The 27096-nt window shown below is 35.7% G+C and overlaps 1 pseudogene; it reads left to right on the top strand.

The window, feature by feature from the left end:
- LOC122347532 overlaps positions 1 to 27096 on the top strand; it is a 663620-nt pseudogene that overhangs the window by 148706 nt on the left and 487818 nt on the right.

The following is a 27096-nucleotide window of genomic DNA, read 5'->3' as shown; positions in this document are numbered from 1 at the left end:
AGAACAAATTGAACTTGAAACAGCTTAAAAAAAAAAGTGCAGCAGTAGGGCTCCACATCACAGTACCACATCACTCCAAAATCACAGTAATTTTCCTCAGAGAAATAGATTTTTATTTTTTTATGCTACTATACGTTACAAACCTTTCAAAACTGACCTACTGTGAGCCCTGATATTCAGTGGTAAGTGTTTCGATTTTAGTTCAAGAAGACTGTTTTTAAGTGAGTTTCAGTTGGAATTAAAAGAGAATTTCCAACATGGAATAGAAATTGCAAGTGTCCCTGTTCAATTTACAGTCAATGCCGCAGCTGTCGTTGCCAGAAAACATTTACTGTAAATATACAATGTCAGACATTACGAGATGGAACATTGGTGCCTGTACGTTTTACAGCATATAACCGTAGATTTCATTAAGCCATGGTAGGTTAATATAACATATACATTAATAATACCAATGGCAAAATACAGTAGAATGCCATGTGACGAATCATAAGAAAAAAAGTGCACGTGGACACAGAGGAAGATAAATATTAGGATAACACACAATGCTGAAATAATGCAATCAAATTGAAAATATACCACAAAACAAGTGGAGTGTCTTTTTACTGTTTTTTTTAAAGCAAATTACTGTGTAATTATAAAATGTATAGTTTTTACCATGTACGGTAAGCTTTTTTTCTTTCTTTACTGTAATTATATCTAAATATTTTGTTACACACTTCAAATATTTTTGTATACTAAATAAAATCACCAGATAAGTAATGATTAATGGTGTACATACTTAATTCGTCATAAAAGCACTACTTCACATAGCTCTATATCATAGCTTCTAATTTTGGTTGGTTTGGTTCATGCCTACATTTAAAAAAAATATATAAAAAAATAAATATCACGTTAAAGTTTTTAAATGAAAAGACTGGGAAAATACTTCCGGGGGCAAGGCCACTAAGTGGATGGCCACTGTTGTTAGATCTTGAGCAATATTGCTCAACCTTTGCAGTACAGGCTTCCATCAAAACAAAAATGAGAGGGTGCATTTGTCTTTATTTCAAAATAACCTTTCCTGTTGTGGTTACATGACCCTGAATATCTTTCTGAAGTTTCCAAACCAAATCTCTTTATATCACATCACCTTCGCTGACTCCATTAGCGGATTTTGCATTGAATTTTAAATGTGTCAGCACGTCTCTTTAGGTCAGATCTACCGATTTCAGAGTCAGATTTCACCAAAGTTTACAGATATTTCTGTAATTGCAGTTTAGCAAAAATAAACCTTTTGAAAACAAAAACAATAGAATGAGGAGGTCTGCAAAATCTGATACATAAAACTTTAATTCTAACCTTGAGAACCGCTTCTCATTCAGCTCTGGGTCTTTCGCTTAAAGCAGCACCACTCAAGTTCTGTAACCTTTGAGTAGTTGAATAGTTGTGGTTTTTAAAACATATCTTTTAAAAAGGCTTATTTGTGACTTTAAGAAATATGCTCTTGTGATAGTCCACAATTTCAAGTTTTTTAATTATTTATACAATGGCAAGATCGTTTGTAAAATGGAACCTTGACAAGATGGAAATAAATAGATCTAAAATATCTAAAGTTTAACATTGCATGCATGATGGTGTCAGTTTGACAATCAATTTGATCATTTCTAACCAATTCTATGTTAATATTTTTATTACTTAGATGTATATGTATTTATTATGACTTCAGGGTGTATATTTAAGAGGAAAGCAAATCCTCTACCAATTAGTTTTTGTTTGTACTATTGGTTTTCTGTTGGATGATATCACTGAGACTCTTTATTTCTTTCAGAATATTATTATAAGAGATTCAATTAAATTCCAAATATTACAAAGAAAATTTGATTTGAATATTTCACACTAATACACATAAGCATGCATCATTTTGCTAATTGTACTTGTGTTTCCAACCATATTAGTGTCATTTTTTTGTAGGATGATATTACTGAGATACTGAGATTACTGATAAAAATAATCAGAATATGAGAATCATTTTTCAGAATATTACTAACGGCAAATAGATGGAAAATAATGTGGGGGACTGGGGAATTGAATGAAATTATAAATATTGCAAAGAAAATATGCCTTATATGAATATTCTAAATTTAACAGAGAAAAAAAAAAAAAGAAATGCCAGCAAATGTTTCTTACTAAATTGCTAGTTTTAGAACATTGAACACAAATAATTTATTACATAATAAATAGTTCTATTTAATAATAAATATAATATTACACCTCAGAGAAAAAAATACTTGATACTCTTTATTCACGAGCTCCAATGTGAAGTGAACTTTTCTGCCTTTGACAGACAGAATGTTCGTTAATTTTGTACGTAATAATGTTCGCTCACTTCTGTCACATCGTTTAGAACATTGTGTTTGATGTTTGAAGTGCCAAACATGTCCTGAGGGTGTGTGCGCTCATAAATATAATATTGCGAAAATGATTACTTTTATGCTCCCTAGGGAAAACACTTTTAGACTTCTAAAGGTTGCTAACAATTTTTGAGGTCGCTGTAATTAATTGAAGGTTGTTTAGTTCTACAGACATGCCTTCAGTCCGTAATTTGTAATGAGCTAAAGGTTACGGGGTGAAATGCTATGCTATAATGTAGTGCATACGTAGTGTAGTTTTATGTAGAAAAGACATAATGTTAGGACACATGTCAGCAAGCTTCCGCTTTACAACATAAATTAAACTCTTGAGTGCACGCAATCCTATTAACGTAAGTGCGCACAATGAATTTTACAGCTGAATAACATTCACTGTGATTGACTTTAAATGCTTCCTAGGAGAAAAAAAAAATGTTAGTCTGTTCATGAATGCATTATTCTTTCTTCGGTGGTGGAGAATGCGGGCACTAACACATATACACGTACAAGTTTTTTGTCGTATTGCAATATGCGTGTTTATGCAGGATCCAGTTTTAACAATATATTGTAGACGTGATGGTATGTATAAAGAAAGTGACATGTCAGCAACATCTCCACCCCCCATCCCCATGACTGTCTCACAACAGCCTGCCACATGTCTACTACAGCCAACGGTTTCTTGTCACCATCCAGCCATGTGATACAATACTTGAAGACAGATAGCTCCTTTGAGGTTTTTGTGGCCATAGAGAATAGTACCAGACATATGGAAGCCCAAATACTGCTTGTCTGCTCTGGATACACTAGAGGTCCTTCCATCTATTAATAATCTGCTTAGCTCTTATATACAATAGACTGTATGCCGTGCATGCTTGTGTATATATATATATATATATATATAAATATATATATATTGAGAGAGAGAGAGAGAGAGAGAGAGAGAGAGAGAGTGTGTGTTGTCTTCACGCTATAATTTGACATTGACAAAATAGGATCTGTGGCTGTAGTCCAAAAATGTGTGCTCTGCATGCCTAGATAGTATTTTAAGGCATCCTAGGTGCAAAAATGTTTCAAAGTTTCATATTAAGCGGCACTGCATGATTTATTTTACAGTTATGGCAAAATGACAAAATGCATTATGATGAGCTCAGTGAAAAGTCCTCGATGGCAGACACGATTTAGAAAAAAAACATTGATTATCTTAAATTGTATTTAATGCTAACAAGTATTAAAAAAAATTAAGTAAAAGTTTTATTGTATTGTTCTTGTTTCATGGCATAAACGTACACGGGTGACATAAAATACGTACCAACAAGGACATATCACTGCAGTTTCCAAAGAATGAGGTATATATTTTTATGAGACTAGGTTGTCACGCCAGACTAAGAGGATTCAAGTGCGGTTAAAGACAGAGTTTATTGACAAAGAATAATATGGCAGTTCTCAGGAAGTAAATAGTCTCAGTGTAGAAAATCCAGGAACAGCAAAGGGAATCCACAAGAACCTAGTTCACGTCGTCCTCTCAGTGAAATGGAACTAAAACCAGAGAAAAGACGGCCACGAGTCCGGAGAATCAGTCAGCTGAACGGGATACGACACAGGAGGAACTGACAAAAGACAAGACCAAACGCACAATAAATAGTGCTTATTAGTGTCTAATTATGATCTTAGCATCGTGCTAAGCTAAAGTCCAAGGGAATTAACTGTATATTGGCAGGTGGGAAGGACGAGCTAGCATTTCCAGTTGTGTTTCCCAAGGGGGTTTTGAATGAAAGTGACCCAATGATGGGTTGCCAATTTTTTTCCATTGTGAGCCGTATATCATCATTATGCTTAGGGGACGTGGTCTACACTTTCACCTGGGCCATATATTTTGGTACTCAAAGTCTCAAAGAATTCCTGTCAAGGCCTGAAGATACTAATTGGACCATAAGTCACTGATGTAGGGCACGGAGTGTCATGCACCCCATATGGTCTGACTGTGAACTGAGCTGTAGAAGCTGTAGATGTGATTTTTGTTGATCTAATTACCTCAAATGCTTATGTGAATGATTTTTTTTTCAGATCTGGATGGAAATGACACATTTTTGAGTTATATATATAAACAATTTCAGTAGAAAATAATTTGAAATTGAGAGATCGTGATAGCAAAAGAACAAAATGTAGGTGTGGTTCTAAACATCGGTTGGATTTTGAGATTAGAGCTTGCAACCAAAAGTTTAGGTGGACTAAATGAGTGCAGATATCCCTGGGTCACCTGTCACTTTATGGAAAAGAGCAGAGTGAACATTTTGCTAAACCTCCTGTCTTCCATATTGTTTTTCCATCTCCTGTAATCCAATATGTCTTCTGTATTGGTTTAGAATGATGTGACTCTAAGTATATGACAGAATCTTCATTTTGGCCATATCCCTACGTCTCTATACATTTCTCCAACTGAGTTATGTTTAAGTGAATATGTTTATGATCTACAAGATGCAAACAATACACAGAGAAAACACACAGGCTATATTGTCTTCCTGTTTGAGTTAGGACTGCAATTATCCCTGTGTTGTCCCCGCAGACTGACAGTAAAGGCGGCCTGGAGTGAACTGTCTATGCTTGAATTAATGATTCTCAATGCGGTGTCATGGCTAGATATCAGTTTTTCAGCTTTATCTTAGTCCTAAAGAAATGTCCTTTGAAATTCCGGCTCACTTTGGAATGCTGATGTGTTACGACTTTAAAAACTTTTTAAACTTTAGTTTTTGAATTTCGAAGGTGCCAAATAATGGGCGTTTATCAGTTTCCCAACATGCACGCGCCACTCGCTAATCTCAAATAGCCATGACAAAATGAACCTTGCAGTTTTGGAATCTAGACTGCCGCACGGCACAGATTCAAGGCCGAAGAATTTGTTTCCACAAATTTCCCAACATCGCTGTAAAGCAGGCACCACGTTGTCCCCCTGGAGCAGTCTAGGGTTAAGTGGCTTGCACAAGCACGCAACGGTTATAGGTTATGTATCCCCTCCCCCCACCTAATGGGACTGAAATGTTCAACCTTTTTGCTCGCCCACTAATCTATACTATTTGTTCCATGAAAATCATTAGTTTTCTCATTTAGAGCTGCACAAACACAAAAGTAGATTTTTTCTTTTTCGGCTGTAATTATAGATTTCCCGCTGTTTTCTTTCTTAGTAATATACACGGGGAGTAAACTTGGCTTCGGTATTTCCATGCAAATTAAGTATGGATAAATACAGTATACAAAAAGATAAATTCATTCTTACAAGTTCAAGAATGATTGCTCCCTCAAATCACTGTGTAATGAGGCATGTCAAGAAAATAGCCACCTAGTGTGCTATTGGAAGTGTAATTTCTGTGATTTTTGGACAGTTCTAATCGTTATGTTACTGTTGCTGTTTGTGTTTTGACTTGGAAATGAGCAAATGGGTCATTCCAAATGTCTGCTGCATTTTATATCCCAATGAGGCAACACTGAATATTTTACATAAAATGTTAATTAGTTTTAATGCCACATGGTTGAATATATGTAAATATATGTAGCCCATTAGCACAAATTCATAATGATTGGAAATTAAGAATTAAAACAAAAAGATTTGACAGATATATTCTCATGTCCTCAATCCCACGTCCCCTATGTTTCTCAACTTCACTTTGAAATATAGGTTATATATTTATTGCAATTATTTGCCTTTATTATGATAGGACGGATGAGAATTGACAGGAAGTGAGGGGGTGAGATCGGGTAGGTCCTCAAGTCGGACCGACTTAAATTAGCATTTTGAATGTTAGTAAATACATAATATATTGTGATACTTATATTTTGTAAATATGTAAAAAGGTTAAATTAGTTTATGTCTCTCAAACTCCAGTTTCTCCAAGTTGTTGCTACTATCCTTTTAAAACCTATGCTCTAAATCACATGGCTTGCTAGAAGTTACATCATTTTCTTAGAAGGAAAGCAACTCCAAGAACAAAGTAGGCTTATCAGTCGTAAACTTGTATCTCTTTTGCTCAGTTTTCAACCCGTTTCATTAATTTATACTAGACACGAAAATCCTGGTTTATTTCTTTTTTTATACATAAGGCATCTATCAAAAGTATTCCTAATCTTCTGCTGAGATGTTGTTCTTTAATAGCTGGTAATGGGCTCCGTTAGCTTAAAACACTCAATCTGTTATGGTCCACCCTGTTACACATTGCAATAAAAAAAAAAAACACACACATTGTGTAACAGGGTGGACAAATATCTACACGTGTGAAATATTCAGGTCATACTAGCATGAGGTTGGCCCGTGTGTGCATGTTGTTATTTTATACATTTATCAAACCGGTAAAATATAATTTAAAATACTTTTTGTATAACCTAAACTATATTTTGTAGTGTTTCGGTCTATGTTTCTGACTGGAGAAGGTCGCCTCAAACCACAAGAGCTATTTAAACCTAAAGTGACTCTCTGCATCATTAAACATTCTTTTTTCTCTTCTGCGTTTAACCCCATGATTATCCGAAAACTCCACCTGTCGGTGCACCTATTGCGAGAAACACAAATGGCCAGCATGCAGACATTTAGTCAGCATCTACGGGTTTCTTTTACATGTCAGAATGAGGCAAAACAACAACATGTTTGCCTAAGATGGCATTGTGCTTTATGCCATTCAATATTTGACACCATTTGAAATTTCTGATTCATTACCTCTAGTCTAATCTATTGAAGGTTTGTGACTTGAGATGCCAGGTTGTCGAGTTTCTTGGTGGCCTGTCAATTTCAGCGATGAAAAATGTCCATCAAATGGGAATTGTTATTGATGTAAATCCTTCAGCCTGTGTAACGCAGTAAGCATCTGTTTGTAATTTTCAATTCTTGAAATGTAAAAACCAATTTTCCAATCTGACAGTTTGGAGGTTTTATCAATTTTGTCGGCGTAAAGAAAATCCCCTGATGTCCTACAAATGCTAATTCAGAATCAAAATAAATCAAACATAGCGCGCCGAACAGGTGGCGTGGTCGTACTTCATTGGCGTTTGCAGTGCGTTTAACTTGAGCAACTTCGTTGAGCAAACTTCCAAATAAGGCCTTACCAATGAAAAAAATAGCAACCAAATGTGACTTGCTTCATCGTTTTGAAGCGAAATTTTGAATTTTAAAGAATAAATAAAAAAAAAAAGTCTCCTTATTGTTAATAAATAAATGGTGGCTGTACTAAATTAGTGATATGACCAAAACTTTGCTGAAAAAACTCTACTTCATGCTTTCTGTAGTCTGATTGCTAAATGATACATTTTTAGCAAATAAATTATACTTTCAAATTAATTTCTAATGTCTTTCTGTTGTGAATTGTTTGATTTTGATAAAGCAAACAAAAGAGTATTTTTTTATTGATATTATAAATATTTAGTTTTTAGTTTTTTTAATAATGTTAAAATGTAAACATCAAATAAGATACTACATGCCATTAGGAACATTTATTTTTTCACCTCCCAGTCAACATTGTATTACACTGCATCATATGTTTTAACCCCAACAATAAAAGCAGTAACACTTTAGAATAGGTAATACTTGTTAACTATTAACTACTTTTTTCTGTAAATAAATTCTTTAATTTGAGTAAGGTAGTCTTTAAATTTAGGTATTAGGTAGGATTAGGGATGTAAAATAAGGTCATGTGAAATAAGGCGTTAATATGTGCTTAATTAGCACTAATAAATGACTAATAGTCTAGCAATATGCATGCTAATAAGCAATTTGAAATAATTTTAAACATTGGCAATTGCACTAAACTTGCATTGCTCCCTAGAAAGTAACTTGTAAGTGTTGTTATCATTTATATTGCTTTAATTTATATTGGTCAGCAGCAAAAACGTTAGTTAATAAAAGGAGATTACAACATTTTTGTATCATACTCTTAATGTGCATTACACTATTTTGCTAATTTGCACTGTTTTTATTTATATTAATTAACACTGAATCTGTTTTCGTGCAAGTGAGATGAGTAAATGTAACTAGCGATCCATCACACAAGATTCAAACAGCATGAAAAAAATATCGCTTGCATTTTATAATAACATAATTGCATAATGCATAGTTTCTCATTCAGTGCATTGCCTTTCAAGAGGGCTGAGACCGTGACATCCACAAGCTGCTGACCAGGCCTTCATCGATTCTGACAGGTCTGTGAGGAAAATGCTATCTCAAGATCACGCCAGGGGGATGGCTAGATAATTTATTGATTAAGGTGACCTTGGTCACAACCTCTTGAAAGTGCATGTGTTGTTACAAAACAAGCCACGGCTGTATCGATCCGATCGGGGCTGGGGAGTTTCCTCTCAGAGATTTGCGAAAGATAGCCAGTCCATGAAAAGAAAGTGCAAACAACTGGCTTGAAGTTAATTACTTTCTGCAAGGTGATAATTGAGACAAGGACTGAAATAACCAAACCATGTGCTGAATTAAGATAACGGTTTGTATTCAGATCAGCCTGTTTGTGCCAAGGGACTCATTTTTTTAATTGGATGAATGTACTAGTCCTAAAGTGATGGGACAATCACTTGACCACTAACGATCCGTTACTAAAGATTACTAAACGCTATGAAATGAACTGTTCACTAGAATCACTGCGTGTGCAAAGTGATCTCATGAGTGATCGACTATATTTGTATATAGCGCATGTATGCGAATGTGTGAAAGTATACCATAGAACAATTTGAAAAGACATTTACAGCATGTTGACTCACTGAAAGATGATTGAGGTTTTGTAGAACGTCAGGAGTCATTTGAGGCTTAAAGAGACATCTGAGAGCCAAAACATCATTTAGACACTCACCTGGATCTGGATTACCTGAAGAGGCTCCAAATCCTGCTGTTGAGCAAAATCGTCAAGGACAAGATGGATAAACAAACCACTTCAGGGAACCGAGTGTCCCATGTGAGAGAGTCCCATAGTGTTCTCTTCTTCAAAGTGCGAGTCTGCAGTCGGTGTCGCTTTATAATCTGAAACGACTTGAGAGGAACTTAAGCAACAGCAATCGGATTTCATACATCTAGTTTACATTTTAGGCCAAATACTCAATCGGGCTACTTTGGCCATTTTCGTTGCACGAATGAAAATTGTTTCGAATTAAGTTAAAGCAGAATTAACGTGCCTTTGAAAAACACCGTGATGTTTCGTTCATGACATGAATCAGCTTTTTGAGCGTGTCAGTTGAACGAATAATTTGTAATTACTCATTTACTGATTGAATCAGAACCAGCGGTTCGAGTTCGTCATTTGTTGCCACCTACTGGCAATCAATGTCATAAATCAAATATTGCAGCCAATTAAAAGTGCTACTTGCTTACCTCCATGTTCTTCCAACCCCATAAAAGCTCTGTTAGCCGCGATACAGCGATGCATTGTTTTCTCTCAAACCAAAGAGTAAACGCTCATAGAAAACGCGTGACCTTGTTTTGCGACTCACACAGAACAGCATACGTGTCGATTTTGCACTGAATTGATAAAGTCAATATTTTTGTTTTCTTTGTATACAGAAAGTATTCTCGTCACTTTATAACGTTGCATTGAACCACTGACAACAGATGAAATATTCTGATGATGTCTTTTAAACTTTTCTGATCCTTGACAGTGTTCGTTACTTGGCAGTCAACGGGACCGTCACAGGCCTCCTGGTTTTCATCCAAAATATCTTAAAGACGATTAAAGCTTTTACGGGTTTGGAACGACACGAGGGTAAGTGAGGGTACATTTTCATTTTGCGGTGGAGTAACCCTTTCATTTATTTTCAAGATCTGAGGCAAACAATGTTTACCTTTGCCTTTAGTATGTCTTTAAGGTCACACAGAATGGTATTCAACTCTCATCAATAAAGCACATAATCACCTCATATTTTGAACTTGCATACCTTTTATCATATATTACAGCACTGTGGTACTCACGTGGACGTGTGTCAAAAAACTGAGGGAAGAAAGTGTTGAATAAAGCCCTAACTCTTTAAAAAACAGTTTAATAGGCCTAAATTACTGTTATATATTTGACATCTGCACTTTTGTTTGCTGTCAGATTTTCAGTGTTATTAACTTTTCAATAAGGAGTAACTACAGGCATAAAGAGCAGGCTATAACACTTCTATCTAGGCTCACATTGGCCCATCTATTTTGAAATTGGCAAGGTTTCCTAGTCAACATCCTTCTGGACGCCAGATCAAAGTACATCACATGAAAGCGCTGATTACAGTTGAGGTCACCATGAAATACAGCATGAATTAAGCAGTGCTAATTCCCCTCATACACTGGGGACAAAATAGTCTAGAAACTATTTTTACTCAATAATTGCTGCATTTCACAAATAGTTAATAACACGCTGAATTAAATGTGGAATTTGGAAAAACTGAAGTAGATTTTTATTGTAAAACATACTCCAGTAATCCTTGTTTTATTTAGCACCTTGAAAAATATTTTTATATACATTATATGTGTACATTTACACGTATACACCTAATAGAAATTAAATGTTTTTGCACTTAAATGACATCTGCTGAATTTATGAAATTATTATTATGGTAACACTTTACAATAAAGTGTCATTTGTTAACTGAACAAAAAATTAGCAATGCATTTATGAAATGATCTATTCATCTTTGTTAATGTTAGTTGATGAAAATACAGTTGTTCATTGTTTATTCATGTTAGTTCACAATGCATTCACTAACGTTAACAAACACAACGTGTGATTTTAATAATGCTGAAATTAACGTTAAGATTAATAAATGCTGTAGAAGTATTGTTCATTCTTAGTTAATGTTTACTAATCTTGTTAACTAATAAACCATATTGTTACCATTAATACTTAATATATTTTTGCATAAATATTTTGGGTATTTTTATTAGTAAAATAAATAAATAAATTATATATATATATATATATATATATATATATATATATATATTATTTTTTTTTTTTTTTTTTTTTTTTTACAGAAATGTTTGTTTATGCATTGCAGTATATGGCTTTATTTGTGCAGTGTAACTGTTATTCAGCAATATTTCAAAGTGTTCCCTCAAGAGTCCTTTTCAAGACTCACTTTCTTTGCACTTTGGTTTCAGGCTCTACCTTGTGCTCTGAAAAATGCAGAAAAGCACACTGTCTTCTCTTCCTTTAGCTGTATGCAGCCCAATGCACATGGCATTTTGGTTGGAACAGAATAGTTGTCCCCTGTGTCTATTGGAAACAGTGAGGTGATATGAATAACAAAGCAGCACAGATAGCTTTTTATCTCCTGCTGTGCGACGTGCAGACCGGGGAGATCAGGATTATATCATAACTGTGGGCCATAGCTGCTGAGTTTGCACAATCCTATAAGAAGTTTGTTTTAGTCTACTATTACCAGCTACCTCCTTAAAATCACGAGCTTAGTTCCTGAACCTAATGAGATGCCTCTGTAGGCAGCATTTTGACACAAAGGCTGTTTCAAAAGGTGGGCGACTTAATTATCCTACCTCCTAAGATACCTTATAACAGCTACATTTAAGGCAGCTCACTTGTATTCTTTGTGAAGAAGGTAATCCCAGCATGCACTGTGATGAACTGGCAATAGGTCCAGAATAGAAAATTAGCTGAATAATCAAAATACAGTATATAGTTAATGAATACCGTATAATATGAACTGCATATAGTTTTTTTTAATAGTAGGCATTATATGCAATGAGGCAAAGCAAGTATTGATACGCATTATATGCAATGAGGCTATCCAAGTATCATTATGGAAATTAAAATTACATTACAATTACATTTTTCTTACAAAGAATTATAAAAAAAATAATTTCACGCGCGGATACGTGTGGTTCCTGCCTCTGTCTGTGGATTCAAAATACTTTTAATTGTGAGCTTTCAGTTTTTGTGCCTTCATTGCAACCGTGACAATAATATACCCAACTATATTATATAGTATGCTATAATATACCAAAAAATGTATTTTTTCCTACATCAGTAGCACAGTGTACTCTGTTCTTTACTTGTTAGTGAACTTGACTGGGTCCACTTTTCTTGTTCAGTCCCACTGACAGCATACTTCTTGATTGCCTTACCTCTATTTTCAGTCAGTAGAGTTTCTTTTAATCAAAGTGCAAGTCTCACTACGTTTGGGGAGGTTTTGAACTGAAGGAGGTTGGACATAAAAGCACCCTGCTGGAGGACGAAATGAACACTCAGCCTTTGAAGACCCTATAGATGTAATGACCAATACCAGCTCCCTGCTAGGATAAGATCAGCAGAGGTAGAAATATTAGCATGTTCATTTTCTTTTTTAATTCGGTGACATATTTGCTTCAGCTTCACATCTGAGGTGTTTGTGTCCTGCTTTGATGTGTATAAACACACTACTGATCCATAAATGGAAAAGCAGGAGGCTTTGGATATGCAATCTAGGTTATGCATAAGAAGCTGATGCAGCAAGTGGACCTGGTTTATGGTAGAACTAGGTCATTTTTCACTTTCCTCCGCTTTCAAACTGTTTTGAATGGCTTCGGTTTAGCTTTCTTTTAAATTTGGGAGATCGGGACCTCTTTTGTTGGAGACTCACACATTTTCAGTTGGAATTATTTTCATGGCAGATGCTGGGTTTGTATGTGGTCCATTGCTGTGATGATTATTTCAAGAGGTTGCATAAGACGCAAAGCCAAGAAGTGCCAATGAGAACTGAATGCCAATGATCATGTACTGAAAAGACAAATAGATTTGGTGGTTCGTTGGAGCCTTTGTACTTTTTTTCCCACAATTTAATCAAGGTGCCTTTTTAAAAAGATATTTTGGCTTGTTTTTTTAATGGTTAATGGAAAAATATATTTTTTGAAGCCAGATGGTGAAGTTACAAGCAGTAGGGAACAACAGTGCCACGCTAACTACTTAGTCCTAGAAGCATTGGAAATTTTTGTCTTTTTTGACCTCTCATGTTCTGTTGCGGACGTGTTGAGGATCTTCTTTTCTTTGAACCAAACCCATCTTGTCCAAGTCAAAAATAACCAGCAAACAAAAAATGGCTTAGAAATGTCTTATTATGCAATATTAGTTTTTTATGAACGTTTTGTCGTTCTTTTTGAAATTGATATGATTTTGTTCTGATATGAAATTCCTAGATGATTTGAGCGTATGCACTACAAAACTATTCACAAATAATGTATTTGCTCAAAAACAATGGTGAATAAATTGATATTAATGACCAATCAATTCCAAAAGGTATTTTTAATCGCGATTACATCCAAAATAAATGTTTTCATTTACATAACATATGTGTGTGTACTGTGTATATTTATTATGTGTATATATATATATATATATATATATATACACACACATACATACATAGTTAGGAAAAATATGTTACATTTATATAATAAATAGGATTTATATGAATATGCATATATACTTATAAATACATATACATATTTTAAATAAATATATGATGCATGTGTGTGTCTTTACATATGAATAATAAATATACACAGTACATACACATATATTATGCAAGCAAAAACGCAAGCTCAAGGATTTTCAGCACAGTAAACGTGTTAAACGTGATTGTATAATAGCAGACCCTAAACAAGCTACATGGTTTGTGCTATCTCAAAGGTGTGGGCAAAAATGTAATGCTTTAAAGTAAGAGATTTGTTCAAATCCCCAATCCCAAGTGTGCTTGCCTTAGCAAAAACCACTCACGAGCAAAGCAAGTGTACTTCCTGGCAGACAGTTCGTGATATACCACATAAATACGTAAAATGAAAGATCATGACATACGGATGTGGCATGATAAGACCATCTTGTCCTTATGTCCCTAATTAGAGCATTAAATAAAACGGCTCATCTAAACGCATCTGTCACCATCCAATCACTAGTGATTACACAAAGCCAAGTTCAGATAAGCGCAAAGCAACAGTTCAAACGTTTCCCTTGAGGTGTTCCTTTCAGCGGAGAACTGATTGCTGATCTATACTGCTGTACGGTGCATTAGTGCATGCTGACATTGATGCAACTGAACAGCACATGTGGATGTTAGACGTTATTTGCCAAAAAGCTGTGCATGAGATAAACAACAGATGGCCACGTTTGTATGCAGTCGCGCCTCGCTTGTTTTATTTACCATTGAACACACCCCCGATCATCAGGCTTTGCTTCCATGAAGTATTTATTCTCTCCTGAATGGTAGAGATGCATAACAAATTGTCCTCTAAAGACAGGGAGTTGGCATGTGGCGGCTCGAATGACACCTTGTTTATCTGTCTGCGTTGCGAGTGTGAAACTCAGTTCTTGGTAGAGGGACAGAACTGCTCTGATAAAGCTGTTGAGGATGAAAGCGATCAGATGGTGCAGGTTTGGGACAGCTATCAAAGATTGCATGGAATGGTTTGACAAGCCAGGTTTCTGCTGTGTTGATGTATTTCCTATTGAAACAGGATGTTGGGGTGAGGTATATTGATTTGCTGACGTGCCTCTGAGTGCTGGATGAGTCATCAATATTTTTGGTTTGTTTTACTGGAGGAGAAAGAGTCTACGTCTGTTTCATCTGGAAAACATCTGCTGCGTGCAGACACCTGAGAGGATGTCAGTTGTACATACATAATCATCTTATAGACATCTAATAGACGTCTATCTGATAAGAAACATCCTATAGACATACTGCAGATGAGAAAGAAACTCGAGACAAAATTTAAGTTGACCAAAAAGTAAAAAAAAAGTTTGTTTTCAGTCAGAAATAGTTGTAAGTAGTTTTTAAAAGCTTAAAGTTGATACATAGATAGATAGATGGATGGATGCTAAGGAGCTCAGAGTGGGTCGCTAGGGTATTCTAGGTGGTTGCCAGGATACTTGGAGTGGTTGCTATGACGGATGATAAGGCAGTTGCTAATTTGTTGCTATGTGTTTGCTAAGGTGTTTCTATGCAGTTGCTATGGTTCCTTGAGTGGTTGATAAGGTATTGATAAGCAGTTACTAAGGTAATCGGGGTGGTTGCTCGGCAGATAGGGTACTTTGGGTGGTTGCTAGAGTGTTGCTATGCAGTTTCTTTGGTAATCAGGGTGGTTGCCAAAGTCTTGACAGAGTACACAGGGTGGTTACTAGGTTAGTTTGGATAGATAGATGTCTCTTTGATGTATGTATGATATCAGGGAAATTTTTCTGAACCCTAAGCCAATCTCTGATTCTAACCATATTACATATATTACATTACATGTAAGTAATAGTTAAGTAATAGCCGATTACTCAGTACAGTAAAGACTAGATCAGCACCTATTATTTCAAGTAAGTATTACTTGTTTAATATTATAAAGCTGTTTTGACACTATCTGCATTGTAAAAACACAATAAATAAAGTTAACTTGATTTGTACAACTTAAAATAAAGTGTAACACCATATGGTAAATCTACATTAACAACAACATTCTAAAACCAAGACTGTAGATATAAAAAGACAGTTCACTCCTGTTATGAATGGAAGGAACTGCAACACGCAATATAGCACTGTCTGAATAAAACTGCATGCGTGAAGGGGCTGAAAGAAGCTTTTTAATGGAATTTGAGCATGAAACAGTATTCAAAGGGCAGATCATTTCAAATGTTTTAGTGATCTGAAATATGTAATTTAATTGTGAGTTCAGTAAGCAGTTTCTATTCACTTAGATATAACTTGATCTTGGATGCTAGAAATAGCCACCCAGAGGCATTGCAAATATGGCCAACATATGACTTTCCTTGAAAGGAACTTTGCTAAAATCTATTCAAAACACATTCGTAAACTCATAGTTTAATGATAAAAATCACATTGAACACATTAGTCACTGCATAGCCACATGCTAAAATCTACGCTGAACATATTAGCAACCTTATAGAAACGTGGTAAAATCCACACAGTACACGTTAGTCTTTTGTTCTTCTCTTAAACTGTGTTTCTTCACTGGTAATTAGAGCTGGTCAAAAACCGCAGTTACATTTTTCATTCTTGCCATGTCTGTGATCGCAGGAGGGTCTCGGGAACAGCATCAGGCTGGATAATCTTTCAAAACCTTGCTCACTTCCTGCCAGACGAGAGGGTAACGAGGCCCAAAACAGTGGCAGAGGGAGACAAATTGGACAAACAGCTGGGCTTCAAGAGAGCAGGATGTGTGTGTCGAGAAGAGGACAGCTGGGGAGGTACACGTGAAATTGGCAGCGGGGAATGTCATGAACTAGATTGGAGTGATAATTTCTTCCTTCATGCCACAACATCCTGAAACAAATCCCAATGTTTCTGTATAAATAGCAATTTGTTATATTTCTGCACATTTTGTATGTTCAAACGGGCATTGTATCTAAGGAACATTTCATAGCTCATTGAAACGTAATGGAATTCTTTACGGTTTAATTCATCCTTTCTCAGATGTTCCTCCTAACTGATTATGAAAAAGGCACAAATGAGATGATATTGGAAAGAACATGGATACTGTTTATAAAGGTCTCGTGTGAACAACAGCTCAGCTAGGGCAGGAAATCCTCATTAATCAGCTATTCCAACCAATCACAAGGTCAAATCAGTATCTGACCAATCAGGTCGCTGATGTGTTCAATATAGGTATTAGCTTAACATAATCAGATGCAAAATTCACTTTACTTTTTAAATTCACTTTACACTTTTAAGTTGTTTGAACATAAATGTGTTTTGGAAGTGTGTGTACACACCCATCCTATAATAATAAAATTGTTTAAAAACTTCCTTTCTCAAATCAGGCTGTTGGCACAATGACATAGTTTTGCACAGGCCCCTCCCACGAAAGTTGATTGACAAGACCATCTAACCTTAGACCCGTCTTGAGTGAGTCTGTCATTGTGTCAACTTCGGTGCACAGGAAGACAAAACCGTCTCCGGTAAAGTAATCTAGGTGTTTTATTTTTGGATGTAATTATGAATATAGCAGTCGTCATTTATTGCCAACATTTGAGCCACCGAAGACGGAGAGGATTGCTTTTTGAAGGAAACGCACAGATCCCCAGTCTCAATAAATGCATCTGTTTACGTAAATCATTTGTGGTCCAGCTTCATCTCCTTCATTCATTCATTCATTCATTCAGCTTGAGTACAAGGGTTTTTACTGAATCTTTGCCAATCGCCTTACTAAATAATTTGCTAGTTAACAAGTTTTGAGAACAGCTCCTCACCCCACAGAAGAGAGGCGGGGTCAGCAGAGCTCATTAGCATTTAAAGCAACATGGACTAGAATGGCTTGCTGACAACAGAGCTGATTTTGACAGGGTAAAGAAGGTGTTTTTTACACTGCTGTTGAGAAATTTGAACCAAAGTATGTTATATATTTTTCATTAAGACCCTAAAGAATCATATCAACCTGTGAAAAAGAGCACCCAATGACCCTTTTAAGATAAATGAAAGTTCCTACAAAGTAGCACTAAATTAAATTTTACAATTTTAAAACAGCGAATCTGTTCTGCCACATTTAGGACATCCCACAGAGCACAAGGGCTCATTAACCAGAGGAATTCTTGAAGTGTAAGGCATATAGTGTCCAGAGAGAATCCTATGAGTGAGTAAGTATATAATTTTAAAAGTGCTTTATGGAGTAAAGAGAAGAAAACTGTTTATATAAAGAGCGCTTAATCTCTGAGGAGCATGAGGACTACTCATGTGAGAAGTACGAGACTGTGTCTTTCTCTCTTTTCCCTTCCGTTTTCTAAAAATGATCCTTCTAACCTTCATGGAATTTGAAAGCTAGCCAGCATAATTTAATCAATTTGCATCTATAATGGTGGAAAGCAGCTTTGATCTTAATGCGGGCAAGTTATGAGGCGCTTAGAGTTATTGTTGCTTGACTGAAGAATCCTGGTCTAGACACCTAATATTAATGATATCAAGGTTTTAAAAGAGAAAAAACATGCTTCCCACCTGTTCAAGTCAAGTCACCTAGTCACCAAATCGATTTATACTGACTACAATAACTTTCATTGTCTGCTTTTTCTTTTTGGTTTTCAAGGGCTTGTTCTTTCTTTGATTAGTTATTAAAACTGAATGGATCTGGAGTGCTCAGTTAATTTTTTGATACTTAAAGGGTACTAAAAGCATATTGATATTGTATTGATCTAAGGTTGTAACTGTGCAACAGCTGGGTATATTGACACAAAACTTATATATCATAATTATAATGCTTTGCCCCAAACCCTATCAATTCAGTCATGGCACCACCTATTGGTTATAAGTTATACTGTGACTATTCAACCATATTTCCTTAACTATTTTTTTAAGGATTCAATATTGAATCAAATGTAAAGGAGCTATTTCCTTTTTAGGATGTAGCATGGCCTTTAAAGTGAAAACCCATTTTTAACCCTGCAATCTAAAGTATTTTTTCAATGTTAACGTTTTATGCATTGAAGAAACAATTCCAATAAAGAGTTTTGATATCAAAATACTCAAGTATTGGGACTGTTTTACATAACATACCATGTGGTTTATGGTTAATTTTCAGCACATTCATTGTCAACTTCTGAGAATGTTCTAGGAAGCAGCACCACACTGCTCAAATGTTCAGTGTGAATGCTGGAACCTGTTATGTGGGCCTAAAATTACACGGCAAATGCAAAAAGTGTGAGATGATTATGTGTACTTTCTTTTCTTTGAAATTCTTGGACAGATTTTACCATCATTAATGCAGCACAAGTATGGGATTCACTCATACAGAACTTATTCACTTGTATGTATTATATATTCCGTACACAACTCTCTATGGTGTTTCCGAATGCTAATGAATCCTAATATTTGTTTGAAACTGTTGCATAGTTTTGATTGCGTGAACATCATTCGCTATGACACATCGTTCATCTTTATTGCTGATGCATCAGGCTTCCAGAATGTTTCAAATAATTATGTTAAGAATTTCAGTTCAGATAAATCTTGCACAGATTTTTTTTCTTTTGTCCAACTGATGACTTTTGCATTTTAAAACCGATGAGTATTCATTTTGTCATTTGTGCAGACATTGGCCTTGAAACTACTTTTTGTGCTTCTCTAACCGTCATTCAAACCTGTGTAACCTTTTACAACAAAGCACTCAGAAGAATTGGAAGAGAAATGAAGACCTGCGGACCTTTCAAGCCCTTGAGCGCTATGGACTACAGATGATCTTTACATTAAAAAGGGGCTTGAATGAGCTCATGCATTTCAATACCATAGGGAGGAAGACAGACAGAATGGCAGATGAGATAAAGAGGTCAATTCTCGCCTAAGGTAAGACAAATGGAAGCTGTTTTAAAGTTTGATATGTTCATATATGACAATGGCTCTGTAATGGGCGCTATATGAATTTTTAGAGGGCTGTGTATTTTTCAACCAGCAATGGATTTCCAAAAAAAAAAAGAAAAGAAAAAAAACACAATTTCTAGGGACATTCAGTGAATCATACACCATCCTGATGTTACATCATTTCTGAAACACATATGCTCGAGTGTAAAAGATGTTCCCAAATTGAGCTAATTATTAATATGTGGTCCATACCCGGAGAAAATGTGATTTTTATTCTGTTGTTTGATACTCACCCTGTCTGGAAGTTCTCAGAGCTTCAGTTCCCGATGAAGAAATCACCACAGGCAACCCAAAACCAAGAAAACATTGCTTTGAATGAAAAGGAGATGTGAGGTATAAACTCAGCCTTGGACTTTTTATATTTTAATGTGAAGTTTGTCTTTTCTCTGGCAAAGAGAGATCCAACTGTTTTAAAACAGGTGTCCTGGAATTGCCCGTCTGCTGTTAGTCAAATAAACCGATAGCCCTGCCCCCAAACCCACGCCATTGGTTGAACTAATGTTGCTATGCTGAGCTAGACACAATTTTCAAATAAACAAAGAATTTTTTTTTTAAATACCAGAGTCTGCGTCCCTGCTATAGTAGTGAAAAACAGTATACAAAAATGGTAGTCTGTACAAATTCATAGTGTTGGGGAAAAAAAGTACCTGGATGACCTACTTCACTACTTTTGGCAAAATATATGTGTGTATCCGAAATACCCCATTAGACCTTTGGAGCTGTGAATGGCAGTGAAGAGGCACAACTGATGTCATATAACAATGACAACATTGCAGATGTAGTATATGTAAATTTCATTCTCACTGCGCAGAACACATTAACTGTCATAAAGTAAGTTCTTAATTAACTGTAGTACATACTCAGACACTACATGCCATTTTCGCAGCTAGCATGTTTACACTTCTTGAAGAAATCAACTTACTTACAGTTATGTTAGCATATAACAATAGGAAAGGAAAAACTATTTTCACTTTAAAAAAGATGAGTGCTAATGTTAATTAGTGCCACTTGCTTGTTGTCGTTTTCGCATCAGTCTTCGCGTTAATCGGAATCACACACCAAACTTTATACATTCTGATTCAAAGAAATGACTTCTTGTCTGTGCTTTGTGTTAGATCTAACTGTGCACTGGTACAGATATCCCGCTTGTCTGCCTTGTACTGCACCAAGAACCATTGTGAGCATGAGGAGAATATATTTGCATGAAATTAAACAATTGGAGGACGGATCAAAACATATTACACTGCTAGCAGTTAGTGTTAGGTAATTACTTTCAAGAGTGTGGGAGGGGGATGAGGGGCAGATGGTTATGTTTTTAATTTGAATGAGACTGATTAAGTTTCCATAACTTAAATGAAATGGCTTGTTTAGTCATCTGCGCAGAGAAAATGTTTCAGTCACTGTCATTCCATATTGTATTCACACCTCACTGTAATAATTACAGAAGCTATACTTTACACAATAATGTGATCCTTAGCTTATGATGCTCAACATGAGACCATTTTTGCAAACCGAGGAGGTCAGTAAAATTTGAAGAAAACAACCCAGAGTCACCGGAAAATTGTACCTGTGGTGACCTTTCTGCTGTTTATTTTCAAATGAGTCATCTACTTGCAAGTTTAAATCTTAAAACACTTTATTTTAAGTAGTTTATGCCTGTTTAATATTCTGTAATTTTAATGTAATGAGAAAGGTATTACTTGTATTCAAGCTGTGTACTATTGGGTTAAATCAAAGGTGCAGCTAGATAAGGTTTACAGTATAGATACACATGAAGTACACTTAAGTACAATCATGATACACTTTATTTTAAGTAGCTTATGTCTGTGTACTTTAATAATTTATAATTACATTGTTACATGTGTTGCACACTTTATGCAATCGTTTGGTTAGCTGTGTAACAGACTGTTACATGTGTAACAGTAGCAGCCTATTATATCTATATAATTATAAACTGTTAGTACAAACTGCTCCACAACTTGGTAAATATATTTTGTTTTATGCAAGTACAACAGCTACTACCAAGTATTACTATGTAATTACCCTGTATTATAGACAACTTAAAATAAAGCGTTACCGAATCTGCAGTTAATTGTATTTTTTAGTGTAATGTTTTTTGTTTAATTGCAAACATATAAGTATAGAGGCATGATTTTCCACAGAGCCTTGGGAGGAAGTGATCTGTAAGCATTCTGTTTCCTCTCAATAGGAGTAGCTCAGCTTGACACCTTGTTTGCAAGCCATTTTGTTTCAGTAATTTGACATATTTTTGGTATTCAACAGAAAAAAAGGATAGCTGGATTTGATTTTAACCACTGGAATGTGTTGCAGGGGTTCTCAACTGCTCAGTGCTAATGAGCACAAAATATGTGCCTTCTTGCCTTTGTTAAATATTCCTTTGTGAGGACCTCAATATAACAGGTGGTTGGAGGGGAGGGCCTAAGAAATAAGAGGGTTTGGTAACAGCCAAGTTGTTTTAGAAGTGGAGAAAATGATTACATTTTAATAAAAGATTGTGAAGACAGCTCTTTCATGATCGAACAAAGAATGTGTATATAGCTGATTTGATTTCACATTGACTTTGAATGATGATAAACAAGAAGGTACACAAAATGGATCATGGTGATGCCATTTAGACCTTGTTTGGGTGGTATTAGGCATACGACAGACCTCATATTCATGATTACCACAGTCAAATAATCTTATCTGTAATGATGTCTTCAACATATTGTGATAAAACAGTTTTAGACAATGAATGTCATTATAGCCCGACAACGTCTCACATGAAAAGCGCAAGTTAATTTTCCTGCATAAAGTGTGGAATAATGAACTAGTCAGAGATCTTATGTCCCTGAGAGTGATGCTTCATATTGTGTCTGTCTAATGGGCTCCTGTTGCTGTGGAAACAACATTCTTTTTATCTGGATGAATGGAGTTCCATTATATACGTCCCTTGGTTAGTAAGTCCACCAACACCAAGAGAGAGTTTTACAAAAATAACAATAATAACAAAAGAAAAATATGAAAAAGGAATTGCAAGGTTGAATTCTTTTCTGCCTCACTAGAGTAAGGCCAATGAAATATGTCAAAACAGGACTATAAAACAAGAGCTACAAAGTGAAAAGACAAGGACAAAGAAAAAACGGAAAAACAAGAACTTATTGAGCCATTAACGTCAAACTAAATATAAAGCGCTATATCTGTCCATTTTCAGAATCACTTTGCCGTGGGAGCAAGGTGAGTGAGCAGCGTGGCGGGGCGTTCTGTGAAACAGCTTTCATTTAGAAATGAAAGGATAAATGAGTATTTCCTTTCTTTTTTGTTCAGTGTGCACTCATTTGAAGTTTCTCAAATCTCTAATGACGCACAAGGGGTGAACGGCAGTAAATCATTATCTGCTGCATGGGGTCATTTAATTGTTTAAATGTTTCCACTACAGGTTTGATCAAAAGAACTAAAAGACTCGTATATACACATGAAAGGAAGAAGCGGCAATCCGAGCCGTACAGCTCCAAATCGTCGACCGCGATTCCAAGTTTGTTACCGGATATTACCAGCCACATGAAAGGGGAAGAAGAAAGCTGCGATGAGAGACGTCCAGCTCAACAGCCGTGATACCAGGTACTCTGGGTGTAGCCGCTCTCCACACTCACGCTAGTGCTACGCCAACAACCATGTGCAGGATGCACAATATTGCACCATGCGCCATTTAGCTGATTTGAGAGGAAGTTATGAGGTGCTCGTGCTTTCCGTGGCATCACCCAGAAAATAAATAACGCCCAACAAACGCACTGCATATGCAAGTGGAGCTGGGGAGGAAGGAGGGTTTGTAAAACACTGCAACTGCTAAAGTACTAAAACACTGAGCAGTGAGCTCATTGGCTGCTGATAGTTTCATGATAGAACTTTTCATAACTTTGCTACCGGGGTAATTTAGTCATGTTCGAAGTCTAATGTTTTAAAAATGTGTTCAGAATTTAAGTCATGTAGTGCATTCCAGCTTTTACCAGTCTAAGGAACATCATCCCACAAGACGGCACGATAGACCAATCAGAATCGAGTATTCCAGAGTGTTGCCTAACAACAAACAAAACGTAATGAAGTATTGCCATGCATCAGCTGAACCTGATGGATTATGTATGCTTCAGTGTAAGATATAGCAGATGTTAAGGGATGTGGCAACAAGAAATTATAACAAGAATATTAAAACAACTTTAAGTGGTGTCTTTTGAGACATTTTATACCCAATACTGGTTTTATCTTGTTACACGGGTTGATTTGCATTTCCTGAAGGAAATTCAAGAGCTTGCAAATCAATAGTTAAGGTAAGAGTAAAATTTTTATGCTTTGGTTATATCTAAATAAAGTGCTGCTATAGTGTGGTTGTAATGTGAGCCAAGCTTTCCTGGAAGGCTAATTTCAGCAATAGTATGGATAGAGGATTCATTTTGTATCTGACAGCAGTGGTGTGAAGTTAAAAATGCCTTGATGGGTTTGTTTCTTACAAACATGCAGGTTTTCACTTCAGAAGATGTTAAAAGATGGACTGGAGTGATGTGGATTACTCTTGGATTGTTGTGATGTTCTCCTTCTGACGGCACCCATTCACTGCAGTGGATCCATTGATGAACAAGCGACATAAGGCTAAATTTCTCAAAATCTTTTCTGAGGAAGAAACAAACTCTGGATAACCTGAGGTTGAATATATGCTAAGCAATTGTAATTTTCATGAAAACTATTCCTTAAAGAGACCCTAGCTAATTAGACATACTATATTGAACAAGAACAAACTCCAAACAGGAATATCAATACATTACTGATTTGTTAGTGCTATAAAGATGAATGTCTGATGGCTTTGCTTAGGCATTTATTTAAAAATACTTTGACATACAGTATTGATTTTAATGTTCTTGGAAAACCAGTTTATGATCTGAAGGGCATAGCAGTCAGCTATACATTGTTGCAGGGTCAATGCGATGAGTTTTTCCTCTGCAGGGCTAAGTAACATTAATAATTCAGTTAAACAGGGAGAAGAGTTATACGTTTTGCAGTGGTTAAACCTTTAGTTAGAATAAAATATAAATGAAGCTGTATTTTAGGGATTGGCTTATAAAGGATTTTTGGAAATCTCCTGAATGTCTCTGGTAAGGGAAGCCTATCAATTACACTTATGATGAAAAGACTGGGAATCATAAGGGACCATGAAAAGACTAGAATACACATATGTCTGTAGCCTTTAGAACATAATCATATAGTACATAATCAACATAAATGATGTAATGGTTAACGTGACAGCTGCTGTGCTCATTGAGAACCTCATGAGGTTTTAGTCTGGCTTGCATCCAGATTCTTTGTCATTTCATCTTACATATTTATTGTATATTATATGTATCAAACCTTTAGACATTCATCATTTTTTGGATTTCTTAGAATGTCAATGTGGCTATATATTAACAACAACTGTTTATATATATATATATATATATATATATATATATATATATATATATATATATATATATATACTGTATATATATATATATATATATATATATATATATATATACAGTTGTTGTCAAATGATTATATCCACAATAAAAGTTATATAAAAATAAGTTATGTTTATATTTGAAATGAATATATCTGATTTAATATTGGATTTGAAAGGGTAGGAAAAACATTCTGCAAAAAAAGCGAATTCGAACACTGGTTGATCATGTCAAAAACAACTTAACACATGCTTCATTATCTGCGGCACTTCATTAGGCCTATTAGCACTGCCACAAACATTCACAAGCATGAAAATACATCTTTCATTTTATAAAGCTAAATGCTCACTAAAAACTGAGTCATCATGTTTAATAACTCATCATTTTCTTCATTTTCAGACCCAGAACTCACCACGAAAACAAGAGGCGAGATTTATCAAAAGAACCAATCACAACTAATTATAGCACGATGGAAGCATTGCCTTCTCTCACGTAATTTTCCCTATTTAAGAGAAGTCACGGCAGGCTTTGGGGTCTCTGTAGAAAGTCTATAGACCGAAGGGAGGCACACCTCCACTGTAACTTTACCTGCAGGTGTCGCTTTTTAGACTTTCAATAACATATTTAGTAGTATTTTTCCTTAGACGTTATAGGTAAGGTAACAACGCAGTAAACAATAAAACTGTTTGCAGTGCAAACCAGTGTTTTCATAATTAAGATAATAGGTTAAAATAGCACCACCAATTTTCAATATCAAGTAGCCAAACAATCTACAGCTAAAAATAGCTGGCTGTGGATGAGACCGGAAGTTAGACCCATAGAATGGTGATCATTTTTATGTCAGAAAAAATGTGGATACAGCCTGTGAAATTAAAACCCACCAAAAATCGGGTAAAATTCGCTGTGGCAGGTAACAGCTGTCAAATTACTAGCCAATTTGGGTAAGTTTATGCAACTTCGAGTGCTCCTGTCTGCTGAGAGGTTTGTGTGTTTGTAGCTCTGTGTAACTTCTCGCTCTTCTATTTAGCACTCTCTGTTCTTTATAGCAATCAAATATAACTTAACTATCTACATACTACTGATACTATCAAACTAATCTAACAAATTTGACTGTTGATCGTGAATCTAAAACCATGCAGTGCACTAACACTTGCTTCTACAGACCTGTCATTGCTTTCTTTTTCTTTTCCGTTTCATTTGTCCCTCGTGCTTGTTCGCTCCGTTTTTTTTACAAGCTCATCAAACAACAATGGTAAGCAAATCTTCCATCACTCACAGTGAATAAATGGTTTCTCCTTACATTGTCACTTGTACCGTTTGCCACATGTATAGTTTATGTCTCTCTGTCGGGCGATAAAGGATTCATATGTGATAAATGCAGGGAAATAGCTAGGCTGACAGAAAAGGTTTGAAAATTAGAGACATGCATCCAAACATTAATTGAAGACAGTAGGAACGTGAGGGCTGTAGATGCTTACTGGGGTGATGAGATTCACAGCAGACTGCTGGGTCTCAATGGCTGGATGTCTAAGTGGTGCCCACAGAATAACATAGGTTTCATAGACAATAGTTTCTGGGGCAGATCTGACCTGTTGAAGAGAGATGGTCTTCATCCCTCCTGGGGTGGTGCCTCTTCTCTTGAGAAATATAGCATATAGTCTTCGAGTTCACACTTGACTAACTAGGGGCCCAGGTCAGGAAGCAGACAGACTGTTTAAACCGACCGTCTGCTAGCTGCCTCACGTCACAGAAGGCAGTTAATTCTCAGCACATAGAAGCTCTTTCACCTAGATATCACAAAATAGAGACTGTGTCTGTTCGCCGAATTAGAATAAACAGAAAACGTCCAAACCAAATTTAAAGCAACAATTTAATTGATGTTC

The sequence above is a fragment of the Puntigrus tetrazona genome, chromosome 6 (genome assembly GCF_018831695.1).
Source record: "Puntigrus tetrazona isolate hp1 chromosome 6, ASM1883169v1, whole genome shotgun sequence".
NCBI classification, from domain to species: domain Eukaryota; kingdom Metazoa; phylum Chordata; class Actinopteri; order Cypriniformes; family Cyprinidae; genus Puntigrus; species Puntigrus tetrazona.
Note: the sequence above shows the minus strand (reverse complement) of the source record. Positions and strands in the feature narration are given on the sequence as shown.